Source organism: Phyllostomus hastatus, unplaced genomic scaffold (assembly GCF_019186645.2).
Source record: "Phyllostomus hastatus isolate PE091 unplaced genomic scaffold, TTU_PhHast_1.1 phas_contig_40, whole genome shotgun sequence".
NCBI lineage: Eukaryota > Metazoa > Chordata > Mammalia > Chiroptera > Phyllostomidae > Phyllostomus > Phyllostomus hastatus.
Window position 1 is genome coordinate 46,771,493 of NW_025333872.1, and position 25,763 is coordinate 46,797,255.

Genomic DNA, 25,763 nt, shown 5'->3' on the forward strand with positions numbered 1-25,763 from the left:
TCAAGTTCACACAGAAAGGAACAGAATTGTATCCAAACTTAGGCAGTCTGGCTCCAAATATTCTTTCCATAACTATTTTATTTTATGCTTTTCTGCAAGGCAAAACTGCAAATACTGAAAAGAAAGCAGATTTCATGATAAATAAAAGAAAAATTTAAAATTTAGTTTTAAAATTACATTGGGCTAATGAAGGTCACTGTAATGCTACAACTTATATAAAGCTCATACTGTAAACATTAAAAATCAAAATATACTGGAACTTATTTGACCCTGGAGGTTTCATTCTAAAGATTTATTTGTGGTATTAGAAAATATCTGCTTGTTCTTTATTCTTGAATTACTTTTTTTAAAGTATATTTCAGTGATTATGCTATTGCAGTTGTCCCAATTTTTTTCTCCCCTTTATCACCTTATTCTTGAATTAGTTTGAAGCTAGGTTCATATTCCTTGTTAATGTCTCCTATGGTTTGAACTGTGCACATATCACAGCTGAGTCTTCTAGCATTGAATATTGCTGGAGTTAAGTCTACAGCCAGGTTGGGAGCTCCCACTTCTAAGTGGAGGAAACTCTTTCTACCTAGAAGTTTTCAGATTCCTTTTCTATCTTGATATTATTTATTGAGCCAGAATACTTCTTGAAGTTTAACATCTGAATCTTATTTTCTTTAAACAATGTGTTACTTTTTTCATATGTATATTGGGGTCTATTTTTATGTGAGGGATTTTTTTCCCAACAAATTTCATTAACTCTAAAAAAAACTCTTAAAATTCCCCGAACGATCCGATCACTATTTATCTTTTCAAATTCATTTCAAGTCACTCTAAATTTCCTCTGTTGGTAATGCAGCCAAAATGATCTTCTGTGTTTTCTTCAAACAAGCAGGGCCTTTGCACAGAAGCTTCCTTTCTGGGTACCATCCCAGGACTGACTTCCTCTCTTTCAGGGTAAGTGACGCTGGTCAGGGAGGCATTTACTGATCTTCCAGACCTCTGTGCATATCAGACTTCACTGGGAATTCTCTCTCACCGCATCCTGTCCTTGGTATTCATAGCATACATTTCAATAATAACTATTGGGTTACATGAGATTATTTGTTTAATTTATTCCTTTAAAGACTATAATTAATTAGACATGGACCATATCATTTTTGTTTATGCAGAACCCCTAGCATCTTCTCGTCTCACAAAGGGTCTTTACTGAATGAGTGGATGTGTGCATGCTTGGATAAATGAATCCAAGATGTCACTGAATACGTTTAAAAAAAATCTGTCTAGTTTTAGAGCCTGAAATCCCATTTTAACAATCTTATTGCCTTTTTACACTTAATTTTACTTGACTATTTAGAAATAATTTCTTCACATTTACCAGCATATCTTTCTATGTACTTTATTTGACCCTATTATTTTTATTATTTTTTACTGATATTTTAGAGAGAAAGGGGAAGGGTGAGAGAAACATCATCTTGTTCTACTTACCATAGAACATGGAACAGAACTCAACAGTAGCATTATTCCTCCCAAATTTGGGGGGTGTGTCTTATAGTCCAAAAATATATATTTATGCATTTATTGGCTGTTCCTTGTATGTGCCCTGACCAGGGATCCAATCGCAACTTTGGCCTTTGGGACAATGCTGTAACCAACTGAGCTGCCAGGGTGATCTTTTCTTTAAGTCAGAGTACCCCACCCTTATACTCCGTACCAAATGCACTAGGAAGCCAAACCTTCTTCCATTCACTTCTGTTCAGCTCCCTTCCTCTGTGCTATTTTCAGTTCGTGCACATCCTGTTGGGCCCATTCCACCCCTGAGCCCCTCGGGATCTGAATACTGATACCAGCCAGCCTGGTCAGCCCCCTAATTAGGGCTAAGCTTTTAAACTTCACCACTTAAGCAAAGAATAATTCAGAGATTTGCAGGTAAAATTATCTTCTTGTTCCAGAGTCTTCTCTCATTCAAACAGGTCTGTGACCTCTATTTTCCTTTAGTTTGTAATTTAAATTACTTCCCCTTACAGAAGGGCTGACTACATAATAAGACAGCCTAACCCTTTGAATGCCTGCGTGATTGCATCCATACTGTTGACTCACATCTGTCACAGTTCTGGGCCTGAGATAAAGGTCACCTCACAGCTGTGTGCCAGGAGAAATCATGCCAGATCATTTATCTTTCTCCCATATTAAAAATAAGTTGCTTTCTGAAGAACTAGGACAATTTTTGTGAAAATGCCAGCTTTTGGAATAGTGTTTTGATGACACTAATAAAAGACATTACATACAATTAAGCATACAAAAATATATTTCTTAGATTACATGATTACATAGTTTTCTCTACATTTCACCTACAAACCACGTATATGCTGATTTAATAATAATTTCATTTGTACTATGCAAGAAGTACTCAAATAACAGTTATTTCATTATTTTTACGTTTAAATTAAAAAAAAGTAAATGGTCATATGTCTTCCCAATTACCTTCTAACTTGGTTCTTAGGCAGATGTCAAGACTCTATGGCTTCTGATTGGCATGCTGGCTACTGTCTCCCATGTCTTACAAGCTGAAAAGCAGTGCTCATGATACCTGTAAAAGTAAAGTCCAGCTCAGCAGAAGTCTGTCTGGCCCCCACAGCGGCACTGCAGTGTAATGGCAGGTACAGGCCCTGGGCCTGACATGACAGGCTGCACATTTACTGGGACAGGCTATCCTGACTGCCCGTTGATTAGCTGCTTGACCTCAGGCCAGCAACTTCCAGAGTTTCCTGGAAAAGCACAGTGAAAATAACACTGAGTTGTGAAGATTGCTTAAGATTAAATGAGAGGTCTAGCCACATAGGAAATCCATAATAGGAGATTTTCATTACTTCCATTGAATATGATGCCTTGACTGAATTATCCTGGTCTACCTCAGGAAAAATTAAATTATATCCAGCTTATCCATTCTATCTTATTTTTACTTCTTCACAGGGAAATAGTGAGTCTGCTTTTTAAAACATGGAAAGAAAAACAACTCATCTAGAGCTTAGTATTTTTACTGCTGTCCTTTCTTCTCTAAGAAATAAGTAACTAGAGGGACTGATAACAAAGGGGAAAACATGGAGATATCCTAGTTTCCCTAAGTACTGGACCCAACATACCTTCAAAGTTTATTTCATCCACATGACTAATGACCTTTTAGAATTATAGTGAAAAAAAGTAGAATGTATAGTGGTTATTTTTGATCTTGATCATTTCATGTAAGAATCTTTTGATATATTATATCCAATATATAAAATATAAAGAGAAAATGTTATATACAATGTTTCAGTAATATGTAAAGGCTTGTGAAAATAAAACTTCTATTTTGATAATGCCAAATCTACAATCTAAAAGTTATACCTGTCAAATCTAGGATGATTCTGAAACCACAGATTGAAGTTAAATAAAGTCATCAATTTTTTAAAAATGTGAACATTAACTTTTTATGATAATATTAAATGCACCAGTGACCTCCCTAATTTAAAAAAAAAATGAGTCTTAAAGTGCCACTGCAGATAGTTGAATTTTATAAGGTATATTTTTCTGAGAAAATCAATTATAAACATGTATATTCCATCAAAGTTTATTATCAGGGAGAACCTATGTCATGGAGTATGTATGAGAAAGAAAGCAAAAGTGAAATTTAGAGCCAGAGATACCAAGAGAGCAAGCATTCCAATTAAGGACCACAACGTGAGGGAATGTTTCAGTAATGCTTCAATGCTTTAGGCTGTAGAGCCACCAGTGCGCAATGGCACCACTGACCACTGTGGGCCAGAGTCCAGCAGCCCAAGCACCCTGTCAGAGGGTTTATTACCAGAGTTAGCTCCCCAGTGGAAACAGGTGAGCCAAAGGCAGTGAAGAGATGATAAAGCAGCAGGATTTTCCCAACACACATTGAAATACACTTTGTCACTCATTAATTGTTCTCCATAATAATCCTCCAAAGTAGCTTAACATCCAATTTAAGTCACCATAACCTAACATTGATGTGTTTTAATGTTTAATAAGATAAAGTGGAACCAGTGCAGAATATAGAGTCAGGCACTTCTGGGGTGAACTCCGTGCCACAGTTTATGAGTTGTTTTTAAGTTTCTGCTCTTGTTCATTCGATGAAGTTACTAAACCTTTATTAAAGTAATTGTTCCTGAAATGTAAAATGAAAATAAGCTTCATGCAGTTAATGTGAGAATTTAATTGACTTCATGCCTCACAGGAAGTGTATACTTTTCCCATTATGAAGCACATTTAGGCAACACAAACTGAGGTATCCACAAATGAGCATAAGCTTCTGCACTCAGGCTTATTATTTGGGGCCTTATTAGTTGCAAAATATTTAAAATATTACTTTATGAAATCTAGGCTAAAGAAGAAAGAGCTATTATAAAATCAAAGTTTGCTGCCATGTTGATTTGAATAATATCCTAGGGAGGCCAAGTTTAATGAACTAATCCCAGGTTAGACTAGTTAGCTATTTACAATATGTTTCACAATTACAAATGTCACTTTCCCTAAATCTGGCTAGAAAGAGAACAGGTTGACCAGTTAGATTTCAGGGGAAATAAGAATGAGTCCACAGTTGTGCTTTGCCAAGTGGTGATATACATATATATATATAATATATATATATGTATAATATATATATATATATATATATATAACACTATGCTTTTCTTCATATTATAAAGCGATGTTTTCACGAAAAGATGTTTGAAACAAATTTAAAACAGATACAATTATTCCTGGTGCCATAGGAAGTACAGCCATCTGCAAAATGTCTGTTCCAAAAAAGTCCTTTTAAAAATAAATCAGCTCTGTTTAAAGGGTTTTTAAAACTTACATTGCTACCTTCAGCTTCACCTCCATCCTTGTATGTTCCTTCTCTAGAAATAACTGCTGTTCTGCAGTTGATATATATCATTTCAGAAAGAGTTTTTAAAACTTTCATTGCATATATAAGTATCTCTGAGCAACATAATTTATCATTGAATAAAAAGTACAAAAAGGGTTAATATACAGGAACAAATAAAAACATTAGATTTTCATCACCTAAAAGTTGGCACAATTTACAAAAATTATTTCTAGATAATAATTTTTGGCTAGATGAACTTAGTCTTTTAAAGAACTTCATGTTCTAACAATTTATCCCAAATTAGAAATACCCATAACTTTTAGGTATGGATATTTCATCCATCAGACTTTTTAAGTTTCTTTATTAAGTAGTAAAGAAGGACAGTATATCCTCTTTATTTATCTAAGTTTTTTTTTCTTTGCTATTCTTACATTTTCTTTATTTCTCTTGATTTATTTCACTGATTGCTTTTAATACCATGCTAAAAATATATATTAGCAAGACTTTATGCCATGTTACATGATTAAGTCAATCGTCCCAAATTTCAATTGCTTCCATAAAGTATGATATGGAAGGAACTATAGAAGTAGAAATGCAGAGGCCGGACAAGGAAGGGGAGACAGAGACAGGCAGGCAGAGACAGAGACAGAGACAGAGACAGGTGAGGGATTGTTTGGTTTACTTTGACAGATTCAGGATCTTAAACCTTACATCCGTTTACAAAAATTTTGCTTTCATTTTGTCAGTCACAAATTGTTTGAATATTATCAATTGTTTTTACAAGCACTAAATCATTGCTGTCAAATCGACTACATGAACTTTTCTTAGATAATATTGAGATTTATAGCAATGGATCGTCTATTGCTTACAAGTAAATCTCATTGTGTATCTTTTTAAAGATATTCCTGAATTCTTTTTGAGAATATGTTTATAGAAATTTGCAGTTATATCGAGTGATATTAGCATATCATTTTCGATATAATTTTCCTTTTCCACTGTGACCTCTTCTTATTTCAAAGTTTATAGTATACTTAGAAAATGAGTTTATGAATCTTCTACTTTTTCTAATATTTGGAAAGCTTATAATTTTAGGGCTCATATCATTTTTGACATAAGATTGTCTTAAAAAAAAACTGTTTGGAATTTTGGGCACAGAAAATTCTAATCCAGGAAAGGCTTTGCTCATTTTAAAATTTATTTTTAAAACAGGATTTTTAGATTCATTTTAAGAAAATTATTTTTTCATCAAATCTTTCAAATTTAATAACACAAAGTTGTTTATTTTATTCACTTGTAATTTTTAGTTTTATTTTCCTTTTTTATTCTCTTTGCTGTTTATGTTTTCCTCTTTGCTCTTCATTAGTATTGAATTTAATTTTTATTACTCTTTTGAAGAACCAGCTTTTGAATTTAATGATCTCTTCCATTTGATGCTCTTGTCTTTTTGATAATTTTTGTAATTATTGCCTTGGTTTTGGTTCTTCTTTTTTTAGATTTAACCAACATTTGCTTACTCTAACTTCTTTACTTGATACATTTCTGAGAAATCCAAAATGCAGAGAAGAAAAGACTATCAACTGCCTTCATTATGAAACAAGCAGTAAAACCCCACAGTTAGCAAACGCGCCACAAAGCATTTTTCCTTGTGCCATTGCCAGTGCACAGAAACTCATTTAGAGTTTTCTTAGCTTATGAGGTTAAATGTAGTGTGCATTTTCTCATTTGGAGTTTTGTGACATGTGAGATTAAATGTACTGGGTAGTTTATTAACCAAGTTTTCATCATATTTTACAAACTTAATATACAGTTTATTAAAATCTGTTTTTAATGTTTTCATTAATGCAGAAAATATAGCTCTGTATTTTTCCCATAATGGCAGTCTTCATTAGTTATTATAGTTGTTCTGTATACCTATAAATTTTAAAAATTCTTTAGAGTATAGGATTGAAAGTTGGCATGATTTTCCAAGGTTGCTGAATAAAGTTCATTTGAATATAAAGTCAAATATATTTGGGAAACAACCCAATAGTCAGAGTTTCAAATATTGTTGATCAGTTTTTAAAACCCTAAGGGAGGAAAAAGTATCTATGCAAAAATTAGAAAATGATCTATAAAAAAACAAATAACATTTTTAAAACTCCATATGATTTAGAGATTTGCAATACATATAGTATATCAAAGGCTTTGAGAATTCCTATTGTAGGTTAAGTAAATAATAAATTAAAATAAAACTCTTGTTAATCTTTGTTCAACTCAATGTTGTTCAAATATATTTAAATATAGGACAACTTTTCTGAGAAAAAAGTGTTCGCTCAAACAAGTCTGCACAGGTCAAAGTTTCAGAGACACTGGGCTAAATCAATGATTGCATCTCTTCCTTGCCCTCACTGTTTCTGTGATCTTTAGGATGACCAAATAAATGATATCTCCCATTCTCACGAGATGTTTCAATAAATTGAGAAATAAGAAAAATGGCTATGCTAACTGTATCCTGTGCCTTAGTTTCCCAAAAGTTAAAAGGTAATGATACTTCCTAGAATCATTTTGAAGATACCATGTTATAACACAGTATCGGACCCCAACAAGATCCTCATAAATAACATTTACTTCATTTCTCTGCCATTACTAACCTTTTAGTAAGTGTAAACACAGCAGCACACTCTAACCCCCACTGCTCTTAATTTCTCATGCTCTACACCAGCGATATTCAGCCTTTTTAATCCCATGGCACGCATAAACTAATTGTTAGTGATCTAAAGTGGGATTCAGCTGCTTGTTTCCACTCATAGGCAAATTCCAGAGGCAGAAATTTGGTGAGAAAAGAGAAGAGATCTTTTGCTCAAAAGCTGCACAATCTTGGAAAATGTCAGGCTTCTGCCTCAGAGCCCATCCCTTCTGGAAAACCCAGAAGAAAACCCCACTGCTCCTCAAAACTCCAAAGCCCAGAATTCCCACTCCATTCTTATCTGTCCTTTGGATTCCAAGTCAGCTAAGTGAACAGCTCTCTTGGCTCTCTCAGGCTCCCTCCTGGAGTGCTTGTGTGGTGTTGCACCACCAATTGTTACACAGCTTCCAGGACTAGCCAGTTCTGCAAACTCTCCAGCCTGCATGCCTGTGCCATGGGTCCAATAGAGAAGAGAGCAGTTCTCCCTTTCCTGTGTTTGTTACATAAGCTACCCCTGTGGGCCTGGCCAGGTGCTCAAACTCCTTTACCCTTTGGAAGAGTCTGGCCCCCCACCCACATCTGTCTTTTCCCAGGCTAGACTGACAGACCTTCACTGGACCAGAGGGAGTAAGAGGGCTCTTCCCTTAGTCAATCACCCTCGCTATCCTTGTGTGTGCCCAACACAAAGACTTCCTCCTGCTGCATCTTGCCTGGAGCAGGAGATCTGTTGTCACACAGGATGCTGGCCTAGGTACCCAGGCAATGCAGCACTGCCCCTGCAGCCCCCACCCCTCTGCTCCTGCTCACACTCCGGGCCCTGGCCTGGTTACCAGCCCTGGCCAGGTTACCCATATCATAATTACTAAAATTCTATGGCATACCAGAAAGTGTATTTTTTGCCAATTTGACAAAAATAGGTATAATTTTGATTTATTCACACCAGACAGCTATTGTTGTGTTGATTATTGTCAATTTCTTAATTTGACAGTCTAAGGGAGGAGAGGTCAGTGCCCCTGACTAAACAGACAGGTATGGAAAGCTTTAAAAATTGTTGTGGCACACCAGTGGAAAATCACTGCTGTATACTACAAAGACCACTTAGTTCACTTCACAGTGTCCAAAAAGAGTGAAATGAAGAACTGATCCTCTGGTTTTATAACCTCCTATTTTGTACAGTCCATGAATAGCTTTACTGCCAGCTCCACATAACCTTGGAAGTCCCTATCTCACTGATTGACAAATGCACTGAATCTTTTTCTAGAAGAGGGATGTTAACAATAACTTGCCCCAGCCACTTTTAAGTGAAACCCACAGGAAGCTAGTAAATAGTAAAAAGAGCATGATAACCCCTCTTTTTTCTGAAAACCTACTTTAAGGTCTCAGAGCACATAACTCAAAGAATCAAAAGCAGTTTCTAGTCAAGAATGCACTATGGGTGATCATCTAGCTAAAAACAAATGTGAACACTTCAAACTTTCTCTGTAAAAATACTCTGTAATGAGTAACCTCAAAGGAATATATACCTTGATATCTAAGAATTTCATCTATGTTCTTATATCTTTACCATATAATTATGTCTTGATACTTTATTTTACTTCATTTATGTAGTTAAATAAAAGAACCAATTTTTATAAAGTAACTTATCTTCTATTTACACCTTTGTACTAATTTTCTCCATCTAATTCCCTGCTCCTAGACCAGTGCACTGTCCTTTCTTTACATTAAATTTTGCAGTAGTTTCTATATTTTCACTCCTCATAGTCAGTCTATCTTTGGTTGTCTCCAAGAATCCAAGATTTTATCTTGCTACTTATCTGCAGTCTTGTGGTAGTAAAGAACAGTACTTTGGCCTCAGGCACCATCAGGTTTGAGTCCCAACTGTGTTCTGAACCCGTGGAGTCGTCAATTTTATCTTCCTTAAAATCACGGTCACAATTCTCATTAAATTACTGTGAGGTTTAACAAAATAATAAATATAAAGTTCATATTACTGCCTGTGGCATATTGTCAGTACACAATAAATGTTAGTCTGTTTCAATTTGTTAAAAATATAGGTATAAAGTTTAACTTAATTAAACTATATTTTATGAATGTCAAAGTAGTTTACACAAGACACATTATCAAAATACCAGTGTTAGGAAAGACAGTATATCATGACATTAGTGAGAGACTTTGCCTTCTGGGATGAATCCCCTTGCCACTCTTAAATGAGCTTGGAGAACTCGAGCGAGTTAGCAAGCCTCCGTGTCCATCAGGTTCCTGTTCTGTAAAAAAGAGTATTTAAAATAAGCAGCTCATAGGTTTATTGTGAGAATTCAATTTAGAAAGATGCTTGGTACATAATAAGCATTTAAAAGCATTTCAGGTGATTCCCTGCATGGAAACAGTGATGTGAATGTTTGTTATTATAAAACTGAACACAATGTTTCTATTTTTAATTTAGAATTGCACATCAAATTCAGGAAATACTACATTTCTAAATTTGAACACTATAAAAATATATTTTAAGAAATTTCAACATTATCTCAGAATTCAGAAGATTATATGTGATAAATGGTATCAAAATTTGAAAGTCATCATTAAAATAACACTTATAACATTAGCAATATATGCTATAAATTGCTTTCTCTTCTCAAGAGTATGGTGTAAAGTTTAGGCAAAGATGTTGCAAGTGTTATTCTACACTCACACAATACATTTTCTCTACCAAGAGATGAAATAGCAATTCTATTTTAATGTCCTCTTTAATATTCATTTTATGATATTTTTAATAAAGATGTAAAAAGGTATTTTATATGTCTGGAGTTAAGTATTTTAAATTTAAGGTTAGACACTCTACATGGATAAGATGAAACATAATTACTAACTCGTTAATAATTCCAACACCAGCACCAGCAGATATACATACTCACAATGTTTTCTCTCATTTTATATTTGTAGTTGAATTAAGAAAGCTTAAGAAGTAAAGTGTAGAATAATATTGTCCAATAGAAATTGAGTGTGAAATGAACCACAAATTTAAATTTTAGGTAGTTTTAAATTTTCAGTAGACACATGAAATAAGCAAAAAGAAATGTGAAATTTATTTTAGTATCCTGTTGTAACACAATGCAAAGTATTGTTTTAACATTTAATCAAATTAAATAAACATTAAAATATTTATCTAATTCATTAAATAATGCATTTATACTAATTAATTTTTAATTTGTTAAATCAAATGAATATTCAATACAACTACTAATGTGGTGTATTGTTTCATACTAAGTCTCCAATATTTGGTGTGCACACTTAGATCCCATTGGAGTAGCCACATTGAGAATGCTCATTAGCCTCCTATACTTGGAGGCTGGCAAGTTGGACAGCATAGATTAGGGGAAAAATATTTCTCTAAAGAGAGGTATAGTTGTAAAGCATAAGGTAATAATTACCTATCATTATAGGTAATTATAAGCTATTCTGTCTCAATCCCTACTCCCTCTGTGGCTCAGAAAGAAATTCCATTGAGGTTCTCAATTTGCTCTTCCAGCTCCCAAGATTATATCTGTGAAAACAAAATCTCTAGTGCCAAAACTGGAAGAAATTGGAATATATGGAATATATGGAATATATATATAAAATATATAGAATATATAATATATATTCTCATATATATATTCTCATATATAATATATATTATATATTATATATAATATATAGAATATATGTAATATATACTATATATATATTCTCATATATATATGAGAAAGGCTAAATCATACATATATAAAGATGGTATAATATCTAAATATATACAAGACTTATCCAGTAGCTTTCAGAAATGCTTCAAGTAGACAGAGACAAATTTTCAGAAATGTAATAGTTTGCACTAATGCTTTTCAACAGTCTCAGATTGTGTTATATGATATAATTGAGATCTGTATATCCACTGGTCTTTCAGTGTCACTGTTGATATTCCGTAATCCCCAGTGTCTCAAACTCTAATACTAAATGCTTTCATTATTTGCAAGCTTATAATGGAACTTGCAGTCCTGGGAATCAACTACAACTAGCTCTGCTGACAGCAATGCAAATAAAATAAGACTTTTCCTGTGGTTCAATGTGACTTTTGAAATAAGGGCAACTTAGAGTTTCTTGGTATTGAGAAGTTTTCTAATGTTTCCTATGTTAGAAATCTGTCCAAATCTTCCAAATCTGTTTGTCTCTTGTGTCCTAAGAACATATCCCTTTCATGAGGTTTCTCTCTAGAATCCTTCCTACTTAGTTGCTCCTCTGGAAAAGGTAGAAACTTGAAACACTCATTTAATTCTTACACTTAAGACAATTAAAGAAAGAGCTGGAACTACAGGATCTTTAGATCATTCTTCTACAGGTCACGTTTCACCTGAAAGGCAGAACACACAGCTGGCCTTGGAGCCTACACTCTGGATGTTAGACAAAAAGTGATTGTCTCTTCAACTAGATAATTTTGAGAAGGCTCATCTATTCTTTGAAAATCACATTATACTTAGAGATGTTCATGATTCAGCAAATACATGTCTGTAGATCTTTCTCTTAAACTCTACAACTCAGTAGCCTGTTGATTCTCTGGACACATTTCCCCCACACAACTTAAAACTGGGATGACCAGTCATCCCAATTTTCAATAGACTACCCTGTTTTTATCACTAAAATTTCTGTATCCCAGAAAACTTCTTAGTTCCGGGAAACTGGGACAGTTGTGTCCAAATTTAAGCATATTATCTTCAAACCAATTTCTTAAAAGTCTTTGAAAGTCACCAAATCCATAGAGTCAGACATGTTGTGGAAGCAACCCTAGGCCTTTTTCTTCTACCTGTATTTATTATTTTATTTATTCAAGTCATACTTACTATCAACTAAGGATTATCAATTTTAATACATGATAAAAATCTCTGCTTTTATGAAGTTTATATTTCATTGTGAAGAGAAAACAATTAGAAAAATAAAATAATATGTAACTTCTCATAAATAGCGATATAAGAACAAAGTAAAACAGAGTAGAGGGGAAAGGAATTACCATGTATAGGTGTCAAGACTTCCTACAGTACCCAGCATACCAAGGTATCTACCCTTTTCCATAAAATTTATCCGATTCAAGAGGAGCAAATTCCATTGCTAGATTCAAGGGGACATTATTTGTCTTGGACAATTATGATAATCCCAAACCTATGCCCGGGGATCCAAAGCTAAATCCAATTAACTTACAACATTATCTTGGCAATTGTGATGCATCCAGACTTAGTCACATGGCCTAACTGATCCAGTGTGAAGGATCCACATTTCACTATTGCGTGAGAAGTATTCTTCCTTTTTTATTAGACTTCCAGATAGGAATATATTTTCCAGCTGCTGTGAGTAGCCATCTTGTCAGCTGAAGAAATAAACCAACACACAAACCTAAGAAAATAATTAAGGAACAGAACTGAGACTAATTCATGTCACAGTTGTAGGCCAGTACATTTTTTAACTTTCTGTTAAGTGGCATAAGATATAACTTTATTGTCAAAGCCATTTGACCTTTGGATTTTTGTTATTGCCTATATAAATGATACAGATTCTTTTATTTCAATAATTATTCATGTACTTTTTCTTCTACCTGGATCTACTACTCCTATTCTTGTATTATTTTCTTCATGTTTTGCCTGGATGACTAAAAGAGCCCACACATTTAATTATTTTTTCCTCAAACCACATCAGCCTAGGTAAGCTGCTCCTCTCTCTTTCTGTAGTACCATAATACAGAACTAGCCACACATTGCAATTTTGTGTTTATGTCAATTTTATTACATCTAAATAGGAGAAAAGTGATTAAATTATTATTAAAATCCCTTCTTTTTTTAATATTTAATTCAGTTCTACAATCATGTTTTAAATTCAAAAATTGGCAGATAAAACCCCTTATTCCTATTTTATAAGTTTTACCTGTTAATTTTATACTAAGAAAAGATAAATTTTAATCTTGCCTCACAGTTGCCACTTATGTATTTTGATAACCAAATATAAAACCCAATTTTTCTAGTAAATGTGACAAGTTTCTGGGATACTCTAAAGGGCATATTCCCACTATCAAGACCACGCACGTGTAACAAGATCTTTTGTAACAGTCCACTGATTGCTTAAAATATGAAACACCTTAATTTACTCCATATGTAGAACATGGTTTTCTTATCTGGATCTTTCGCTTTTTGGTTTCATATTGGAACCAAATGGTTTTTTGGGGTGGGGGAAGAGGGTTGTCCTGATTATTTTATGTATAAGCTGTGTGTCTATGGGTAAAAGGTTAGCACGTGTTTATTATATTGTCACATTTACCTACTTTTACAATCAGACTATTTTGTAACATCTCTTTTAATTCCAAAAGCCTCCCTCACAGAGCAACTTTCCTCTCATCTCCATCTCATGTCCTCCTCTCTTTGTGTCATCTCTATTGCCACCACATCCCTGATTAAACCCAACTCTGCTACAACTGAGCATGTGAAAGCAGCTAGAGGAAATGCACTGCTATGCTGGCTGTTGCCCTCCAAAGTTATGGTCATAAATTGTCAAGTCTTAAGAGATCAACAAGCCTATTGCATTGTCCTAAACCACCCATCCCCACTATTCATGTAGTTATATCTTCTTTGTTCTCAAATATTTATACCTCTTTAGCTTCCTTAATAGCTGGTGATCTTCCTTTTAACTTTACCAGAAAAACCCCCAGAACCTAGCATATATTCACCACCAAATCTATCAAGCAATCTATATTGTTATCTACACATGCAGCCTGCCATTTGGTCAAAATGGGCACTAGCACCATGTCCTGTCCCTATTTTAGGGCAATACTTTTTTTTAAATTAAAGAATCCTTTCAATTTTTGCATAACTTTACACATATGGAAAAATGTGGATAGTACAGAGAGTTTCCATATTACCTTATACCTGATTCCCCCCATTATTAACATTTACATTAGTATGGTGTATTTGTCACTGTTAACTGACTAATATTGAGATATTATTTTAACTAAAGTTCATACTTTCTTTATATTTACTTAGTTTTCCCAAAGTGTTTTTTTTTCTGTGTTCTTTACATTTACATTTAGTTGTCATTTCTCCTTAGGCTCTTCTTGACTATGAGTTTCTCAGACCTCCCATGTTTTTAATGAACTTGACGGTTTTGAGGATAACTGGTCCAATATTTTATAGAATGTTCCTCAGTTGAGGCATATCTAATACTTTTTTCATGATTAGATACCAAGGATGTATAGATACTCTTGACCTGACTCATCACTGTCGATGTGGACTTAGATCATTTGTCTGAGGTAGCACTTGTTAGGATTCTCCACCACAAAATTACTCTTTTTCTTAAGGGCATTAGTCTTAAAGCACTCTCTTCCTTTTCTGGGTTATCAAATTTTCCTTTCTATTTATTCCCATAATGATACAAGTGTGCTGTCAATCTTAAATTATATAGTTAGGATGTTGTACTGGCTCAAAGATAGACAAATAGAACACAGGAATAAAGAGCAATTTGTGAAAACAAAGCTATTTATATGCTAATTTTATATATGACAAGGCTCATATTGTGCATCAGTTTAGAAAAGATGACTAGCACAGTGTGTTACCAGGACTGGTTTTCATTAAAGAAAATAATTTGAATCTCTACCTCACACTGATCGTGGAAATGAATTATACATACATTGATATCTCAATATAGAAAGTAAATTTCTATAACTTCAGCTAAAAATATATGAGAATATTATTTTTACCTTTAAATAAGAAAAGATTTCTTAAAGAGAGCTGAGATCAGCACCAAAGTAGTAAAGAAGCTATTTATGAATTCAACTACAACAATTCAGAATTTCTATTTTCAAAAAGGGAGGACTGGCTTCTTTCAAAATAAGTTATCTATGGAAAACAACTAAAGAGACTGAAAAATATTTAAAATATTAATTTGAATAAAAGTATCAAAGCTACCACATCTGTGAAGATAAGGGGCCAAAGTCCCAGAGAGAAGTGAAGGCCGTAGAAGTAAGCGTGACATTGGCACCACTTTTGCTCTGCAAGAATTCATGACTCTAAAGTCGTGGCTGAGAGGGTGTGAAACTGAACAAAAGATGCATAAAGCATTTAGCAGTTTTATAGAAGCAACAAGATAGAAACCAAAAAAAGCCCAACTATAAGAAGAGTTTCTGGTAAACAGACTAGGCTTAGAAAAGGGCTACTTGATCAGAATAAAAAGGAAATACCACTAGACCAGTTCTCAGAGAACTACACCCCAACTAAAGAAGCTCAGGTCATGATGGAATCAAAGCAACTTGGCATTACCTTAACTGCCTTCATAAAGTAAAATATATTTCTTTTCTGGGAGAAGATTATATAATCCTGTATTTCAGTGTTTTTTCTAAAAGTTTATACAAACAATATCAGCATCTAACTAAAATTACCAACCATGCAAGGGGGTAAAATATTAGATAAAAATATTGATAATGGCAGATAGAAATAAAATATCAAAGCCTAAATATTACAAAAATCTAAAAGAGGAAATGAGGTAAGATGAAAATAACATACTTCTCTCCTAGACATAGTATGAAAATCCTAACTTTAAAAAGAAACTAGAAAACAAAATCACAATGCTAATATATACAAAAGATAATATATAATAAACAAATAAAACAAAGAATAGCTGTCAAAGGCATTTAATGTTTAAATATCAATATAATTCAACATAGAAAAAGAATAATGGAGAAAAATATGATCTTAGTAGATACAAAGAAGCCATTTGATAATAAACTACGAAATAAACTTCCTTAATCTGACAAAGAGTGTCTAAAGAAAAAAAAAAAGAAATCATGATAGTGAAAAGGTGAAATACTGAACAATTTTCCCCTGAAATGAATAATCACATAAATATGATCTGTTCAAAATGGTTCTCAGGATCACTTTGAGTATAATAAGACAAGGGAGGGGAAGGTATGAGGATTTTAAAGAAAGAAAAAAAACTAAAATTAGTCATGAAAGTCAAAATTTTGCCCAGGGAAATACAAACTAATGTACAGAAAAATAGAATTGTGGAGTTAGCAAGGTCACTCTGTGTATGTTTAATATGAGAAAATAAAAATGTAGTTCAATGTATTAGCAGTCAAAATTAGAAAATAAAGTTTTAAAAAGATATAATTTACAAGGGCATCATGTAACATCAAACTTTTAGGATTAAATATGCTACAGATATGCTGTACCCCCGTAGAAAAAAAATAGATGCAAAATATTACTGAGAGAAATAATTAATAAACAAATGGAGGGATGGCAAGGTAGTTATAAATCAAAGTCTCAAAATTGTAAAGAGGTCAAATCTTTCTAAATTGATATACATATTAAAGAAATATCAATCAAAATTCCTATAGTATTGTCTGATGCATGTATGTGTGCAAATTTACAAACTTATGCAAAAGACTAAGAATTACTGAGAAATTTTCAGGAGGAAGGGAGCTCGGAGCTGAGATCTTTGGAGCACGTCTCCCTCAGAGGCTCCAGTGCAGAACTTGGACAGGTGCAGCTGCCGAGCTGGGGAAAGGCTTAGTGTTTTCCCACGCTCCTGTGGGCTCGACCAGCATGACCCCCAAAGGATAACTCTTCTGATTTGCCTTGCCCAGTCCCAGTGGCTCCACCCTAGGAAGACTGACTGTACCCAGCCTGAACCTGCACTGCACCCCTCATGAGGGAGCTAGAGTTGGTGGAAACTCCAGAGACTCAGTGGTATGGCTCTGAAGTAGGGAAAAATTTCTCCCAATTGAGTAGTTGCCCGTGCTGCTGCTAAGTAGGGGGCACACTACCCCCATCCTGTTGATCCCAGTCAACCCACACTACCGAGCCTTGCCCCTTGTGGAAGGGCCTGTGAGTAGTGACCAACTTGGGCCCACTGTATAGTCTCAAAAGGCTCTGGGGGAAGTCTAGGTGACCTCAGGGTTAGAGGAAAGGAAGGAACAGAATAGCCAACATGTGGACACTGACTTCAGGGAGCCTTGAATCTTTTATCGATCTGACCCCAGCTCAGAGCTGTAAGATGCCAACACTTGTACACAGCTTGGACCCTCCCACAAACACCCAGGCCCAGTAGATGCAGCCACAAAGGGTGAAAAGCATGGTAGCTCCAGACAGATAGCCCAAGGCTGGTTACACACAATGTCTGGTATCGACCTGCACCAAAATCCAGCCTAAGTGGAGCCAAAACTAACACAGCCAGTGTTGGACTTCAGACTACACCAGAGCTCAACCCAACTAGCCACACAAGTGGCACACCCAAAGGAGTATTCCAGCAGGCACCAGACCCTCCTGGGAACAACTGTGGAGGGTAGACAGCACAGAAACTCGTGCATAGTAATTGAGGCCTATCCTTATAGTCAGTTAGCCTGAGGATTAACTTCACCCATGAGTGGGCCAAACAGTCCTCAAGACTCAACTACAGCAGGGAGGCACATATAACCCCCCACAAGAGACATCCTTGGAGCATCTAGCTTAGGTGATCTAGAAGACTACACCACTAGACACCTACATCATAAAGCCATCATAACAAGTTTGGGAGTCATAGCAGATCTACCTAAAATACAGAGATAAAAACAAAAGGGCAGACAAAATGGGGAGACAAAAAATGTACCCAAATGAAATAGCAGTAGTAATATCCAGAAAGAGAATTAAATGTAATAGAAACAACCAAGATACCAAATGTAGAATTTAAAGCAATAATTATAAGGTCCTGACTGGTATGGATCAGTGGGCAGGGCATCATCCTACAAACTGCAAGTTCATGAGTTCAGTTCCCAGTCGGCACACATGACTGTGCTGTGGGCCAGGTACCTGGTTGGGGGCATGCAAGAAGCAACTTATTAATGTTTCTCTCATACACTGATGATATTCTTTCTCTCCCTCCCTTCCCCAATCTCTAAAAATAAATAAACAAACAAAACAAACAACAATGGTTATAAAAGTATGTCTAAGAATCTCAGGGGAAGAATGGATGATCTCAGTGAGAAATTAAACAAAAAGATAACGAACATTAAAAACAACATAGAAGCCACAAAAAAGTCATAAATGAAGAGTACAATCTTTTTTTAATTTATTGTTGTTCAATTACAGTTGTCCCCATTTTCCTCCATCATTCTCCCCTTCCCACATAAACCCCACATTTAATCATCTCCCTCATTGTCCTTGTCCATAGGTCCTCTGCACATGTTCTTTGAGTTGACCCTTCCCCTTCTTTATTTGAAATGAAGAATACAGTATAAGGAAGTAACATCAGGTTAAATTAAGCAGAGGTAATATCAGATTAAATTAAATTTTGCTTTGTTCAGCAATTTAGAAGACAAGATAACAGAAAACAACCAAACTGAGAAACAAACAAACAAAAAAAGAATTTTAAAAATGAGGAAAATCTAAAAGACACCTGGGACAACATCAAGTATTACAATATCTGCATCATAGGAGTACCAGAAAAAGAAGAGAATGAGCAAAGGATTGAGAATCTATTTGAAGAAATAATGACTGAAAACTTCCTTAACCTAGTGAAGATAAAAGATACACAAGTCCAGGGAGCACAGAGAGTCTCAAACAAGATAAACCCAAAGAGGCCCACACCAAAACACATCATAACTAAAATACCAAAGGTTAAAGACAAAGAGAAAGTCTTAAGAGCAGGATGAGAAAGATAATTACCTACAAAGGAGTTACCCTTAAAACTCTCAGATAATTTCTCAACAGAAACACTTCAAGCCAGAAGTGATTGGCATGAAATATTCCAAGTAATGAGAAGCAAGGATCTATAACCAACTACCCTATTTAGCAAGGCTATTATTTAAAATTGAAGGCAAAATAACAAACTTCCCCAACACTCCCCCCAAAAAACAACTAAAGGAGTTTATTACCACCAAACCACTATTGCAAAAAATGTTAAAGGGCCTTTTTTTAAGAAGAAGAAGGTAAAAAATAAATGCAGAGAGACAGGAACATAGATATAAAAAATAAAATAGCAATAAAAAGAAACCTATCAAAAATAACTTTAAATGTAAACGAGTTAAATGCTATAATCAAAGATTTAGGATAACTAAGTGTATTAAAAAATGACCCATTTTATACTGTCTACAAGAGACCCACCTCAGAACAAAACAGACAGAATGAAAGTGATAGGATGGAAAAAAAAATTCCATGTAAATTGAAATTTAAAAAAACTGGTGTAGCAATACTTATATCAGACAAAGAGGTCATAACAAGAGACAAAAAAAAGACATTACATAATACTGAAGGAATCAATCCCATAAGAGTATATATTCCTTGTAAACATACATACACCCAACATAGGAGCACCTAAATATATGAAGAAAATATTGGTGGACATTAAGGAAGAGATAGACCGTAATACAGTTATAGTAGGGAATTTTAACACCCCATTGACATTAATAGATTGAACTTCCAGACAAAGAATCCACAAGACAACAGTGACCTTAAATAACACCCTGGAGAAGATTGATTTAATTGATATTTACAAAACATTTTATCCCAAAACAGCAGAATACACTTTTTTTTTAATACACAAGGAACATTCTCTAGCACAGACTCCATGTTAGGACACAAAATGTCTTAATACATTTAAGAAGATTGAAATAATATTAAGCATCTTCTGTGAGCACAATGGTATGAATCTAGAAATCAAGTATAATACAAAATAATGAAAAACAGTCAAGCACTTAAGTTAATAACATGTTACCAAACAAGGAATGGATTAACAATGAAATCAAGGAAGAAATCTCATGTTACCTTGAGACAAATGAAAATGAACATAAAATAATTCAAAACCTATGGGACAGAGCGAAAGCAGTCCTAAGAGAGAAGTTAATTACATTACAGGTTTACCTACTTCAAGAAATAGGAAAAATCTCAAATAAACAATCTAATCCTACTCATTAAAGAACTAGAAAACAACAACAAATAAACCCCAGAGTAAGTAAAAGGAAGCAAATAATAAAGATTTAGTAATAAAGAAATAAATGACATAGAGACTAAAAAAATAATACAAAAGGTCAATGAAACAAAGAGCTGGTTCTTTGAATGAAAAGATAAATAAGATTGACAAACCTTTTACCACTCATTCAGAAAAAAAAGAAAGAGGTCTCAGAATTGAAAGAGAAGTAACTGACACCACAGAAATACAAAGGATATTAAGAAAATATTATGAACAACTATATGCCAATAAATTGGACAACTTGGGTAAAATGGATAAATTCTTAGAAACATAGAATTTCCCAAAACGGAATCAAAGAATGAGAAAATCTGAACAGACCAAGTACAACTAATGTAATCAAAAGCTCCCAGCAGACATTCTGAACCAGATGCTTCACAGGCAAATTTTATCAAACATTCCAAGAACTAATACCTATCCTTCTCAAACTATCCCAAAACATTCAAGAGAAGGGAAGACTTTCAAGCTCATTTTATGAGGCCAGCATTATTTTCATTTCAAAATCCAGTAAAGACACTACAAATAAAAACAATTATAGGCCACTATCCCTGATGAACATAGATGCCCAAATCCTCAACAACATATTAGCAAACCAAATCCAGCAATACATTAAAAAATCATACATCATGATCAAGTAGGATTTATTTTGGGTATGCAAGGTTGTTACAAAATTTGCAAATCAGTAACATGTTACATCATATAAACAAAATGAAGGATACAAATCACATGATCATATCAATAGATGCAGAAAAAGCATTTGCTAAGATCCAGCATCCAGTAAAAACTCTTAGCAAAGTGGGAATAGAGGGAACATAACATAATAAAAACCACATATGCCCTGACTGGCGTAGCTCAGTGGATTGAGCATGGGCTGTGAACCAGAGTGTCGCAGGTTCGATTCCCAGTCAGGGCACATGCCTGGGTTGCAGGCCACGGCCCCCAGCAACTGCACATTGATGTTTCTCTCTTTCCCTCTTTCTCCCTCCCTTCTCTCTCTAAAAATAAATAAATAAAATCTTTAAAAAAAAGACCACATATGACAAACCCATAGCCAATATCATATGTAATGAGCAAAAACTACAAATATTTACCTTAATGTCAGGAAGAAGACAGGGATATCTGCTTTTACCTCTTATTCAAAACAGTAAAGCCACAGCAAGGAGAAAGAAGAAATAAAATGCATTCAAATTGGAAAGGGGGAAGTAAAACTGTCATTAAGATGACATGATCTTGTGTATAAAAAACCCCGAAGACTCTACCAAAAAACTACTAAAACTGATAAATGAATTCAGTAAGTAGCATGATACAAAATTAATATTTAGAAATTGGTGGAATTTTTACACAACCAATAATGAACTATCACAAAAAGGAAGTTAAGAAAAATATCCCATTTATAATTGCAACAAAAAAGGAAAAAATTTAATCTAGGAGGTATAAGACCGGTGCTTAAAAAATTATAGGATACTAAAGAAAGAAATTGAGAAAGACACAAATAAGTGGAAGTCTATACCATGTTCATGGATAGGAAGAATTAACATCATTAAAATGTCCATATTACCCAAAGCAATCTATTGATTGAACACAATTCCTATCAAGATAAATATAACATATCTCACAGAACTAGAATAAATATCCCCCAAATTTATATGGAACAACAAAGAACCTTGAATAGCTCAGTAATCTTGAGAAAGAACAAAGCTGATATCAAACTACACTACATAGTAATCAAAGAAGCATGGTACTGGCATAAAAACAGGCATATAGATCAATGGAAAAGAATAAATAGCTCAAAATAAACCCACAATTTTATGGTCCATTACTCTTTGACAAAGGAGGCAAGAACATACAATAAGATATACAATCTACTCAACAAATGGAGCTAGGCCCTGACTGGCATGGCTGAGTGGGTTGGGCATTGTCCCACAAACCAAAAGGTCACCAGTTCAATTCTCAGTCAGGGCACATGCTTAGGTTGCAGGCCAGGTCCCTGACTGGGACAGTTTGAGGGGCAACCAACTGATGTTTCTTTCACTTTCTTTCTCCCTTCCTTCCCCACTCTCTAAAACTAAATAAATAAAATCTTTTAATTTTTTTTAAATATTAAAAAATGGTGTTTGGAAAATTGGACAGATACATGCTAATAAATGAAAATAGACCACCTCTTTACACAATACACAAGAATAAACTCAAAATGGATTAAGATTAAATGTACATCACAACCATAAAAATCTTAGAAGAAAAATCTCAGATTTTTCTGTCTTTACTGAGGCAATAAAATCTCAGACATTTCTTACAGCAATATTTTTTTGTAATATAGCTCTTTGGGCAAAGGAAAAATAAACAAATGGGGCTACATCAAATTAAAAGATTTTGCACTGCACAGGAAACTATCAACAAAATGAAAAGACAACCTATTGTGTGGGAGAACATAATCACAAAAAATACATCTGATAAAGTATTAATATCTAAAATTTATAAAAAACAGACAACTCAACATCAAAACAAACAAACAATTTAATTAAAAAAGGCAGAAAGGACCTGAATAGGTAACTTCTCCAGAGGACATACAGATGGCCAATAGACATGAAAACGACGCTCAACATCACTAATCGTCAGAAAAATGCAAATTTGAACCACAATGAGATATCAGCTCACCTCTGTCAGAATGGCTACTATCAATAAATCAACAAACAAGGAGCGTGGCTAGGAGGAGGAGGAAAAAGAAACTGTGCACTGCTTGTGGGAATGCAGACTGGTGCATTCACTATGGAAAGCAGTGAAGAGTTTCTCAAAAATTCAAAATAAAACCTCCTTATTACCCAGTGATTCCACTTCTGTTAATGTTTCCAAAGAAACTCAAAACACTACAGGCACCCCTATGTTCATTGCTGCACTATTTACAGTACCTAGATTTGAAAGTAACCCAAGTACCCAACAGTAAAAAGGCAGTAGTACATTTACACAATGGAATGCCATAAAAAAAAGAAGAAAATCTTATCTTTGGGACAGCATGGTTGGACCTGCAGAGTAATATGCAAAGTGAAATAAGCCAGTCAGAGAAAGACAAATACCATGATTTCACATATATGTAGAATCTAATGAACAAAATAATCTAACAAACAAAATAGAAACAAATCACAGATACAGAGAACAAACTGACAGCTATTCATGGGGAGGGGACTTGGGGGCTTGGTGAAAAAAGTGAATAGATGATGAAAAGAAAAGGCACACATAGACAAAGAAAATAGTATGGTGAATGCCAGAGGGAAAGGAGGCTGGGGGAGGTGGAAGAGGGCAAGGGGTGGGTAAGTAGTGGCAGAAGGAGGCTTTACTTTGGGTGGTGAGTACATGATGCAGTGTGCAGGTGATGTCTTACTGAGTTGTACACTTGAAACATGTACGGTTTTATTAACCAATGTCACCTCAGTAAATTCAATTTAAAAAATAATTACCAAGACAATCTTGAAGAAAGAAAGAAATTGAAAAGACATAGGCAATATGATACAGACACAGTGACAGGTAAATATTCCAATCGAACATAATAGACTCCAGAAAGAGGTTCCCAGCTTGGACATTTGATTTATGACAAAAATGACACTACAGAACAAGGAGAGAGTAAACACTTATAAATAAATGAGTGGGTCTGAGTCATTTACATTCCCATATAATCTCTAATTGATACCATACACAAAATCAATTCTAGATGAGAATATAAGAAGTAAAATAATAAATCTTCCAAAAGATAAGGATATTTCCAAGACCTGGGGTAGGCAAAATTTCTTGAATATTACATACAAAAAGGCACTAGCCATAAAGAAAATATTCATCAATTAGATTGTTCATCAAAATAAAGTACTAAAGAATAAAGGGTAAACCATAGAGTGATATAATGTTTATGCAGTACACATAAACAACAAAGAAGTTATATCTGAGATATAAATAATACTTAAAAAACAACAAAGAAAAGACACATAATGTCCAAGAAAAATAGGTAGGGAACTTGAACTGATGATTCACAAAAGATTTCTAAATGGCCAATAACCATATGACAAGAGATTCAATCTCATTAGTAGTCAGGAAATGCTAATTAAAACCACAAGGATTTTCCATTTCACACCTAATTAAGTTTTCCACAAAATGAAACTTCAAAGGAAAGTTAAGTTGTTATTGAAAATTAAATATCTTCCTCAATTTAGTTTGGTGATTCAGTTTATATATATGATATTTCTTAGCGCCCTTCATTTCTCTCTCTCTTCTTTTTTAAACTCCCATTGAAAGAATATTATCTTGCTGGATAGGTCCTCTCTGACTTTTCTATAGCATCAGATATTGTATTGTGTTTAGTTTTTTGTGTTCTTTATTCTATAAAGTTTATTCAATTTATTTTTGGATCTCACAACTTCATGGCTATAATATCTTCTTAAATATGTGTACATTGTTTTATTATTTATTTATTTATTATTATTTTGTTACATCTATTTTCTCAATTCCACCTTTGTTTTACAAGGTCAGATTTCCTGTGGATTTATCTTGGTCTTTCTCTTTCATAATTCCTGTTTTCCTGAATTTATAGTTTGGAAAAGCAGACCCCTTAACAGAGTTCAGGTTGCAAATTACTTAAGGAGTACCTTTGGGATCAACATTCCCAGAAGAGAAGGGAAAAAAGCAGTTTTGGGCAGAGAAATAAGTTAATCTGAATGAAATGTGGGCTCAGAAACAACTTCCAATCTCCCCAGAGAAAACTCTGGAATAGAATGATTGTTTAGAACATCTGTAGTTGGACCCACATTGTCCAACATGTTGTACATATCCTCACATCCATCAGTTATTGGATACGAGTTACCCGAGGAAAGGACATGACCTTTGGAAGGTACTCTGCAGCTGAGGCAACTACTGAAGAGGCTGCCAGCTAAAGTGCACGTAGCCTACAACCCTCCCAGCATCTGAGGCCACAAGTCCTTAACCGAAGGAGGAGTGCTGGGAGGTTCTTCACAACATCCTCCATATTCCACAGGTTTAGTGATCCTGTGTTTTACTCTTATATTTAAAAGCCAAGTCATTTATTCTACAACAGACATCATCAAACTACAACCTAAGGGCCAAATCTGGCTGACCCAGTGTCTGTTTTTGTAATAAAAATTGTTTCCGACAAAATCATGCCCATTATTAGTGTGCCTTCTGTTTGGTTGTGCACTTAGGGCTATTTCATTTAGACATCTCCCCTGAGTGGGA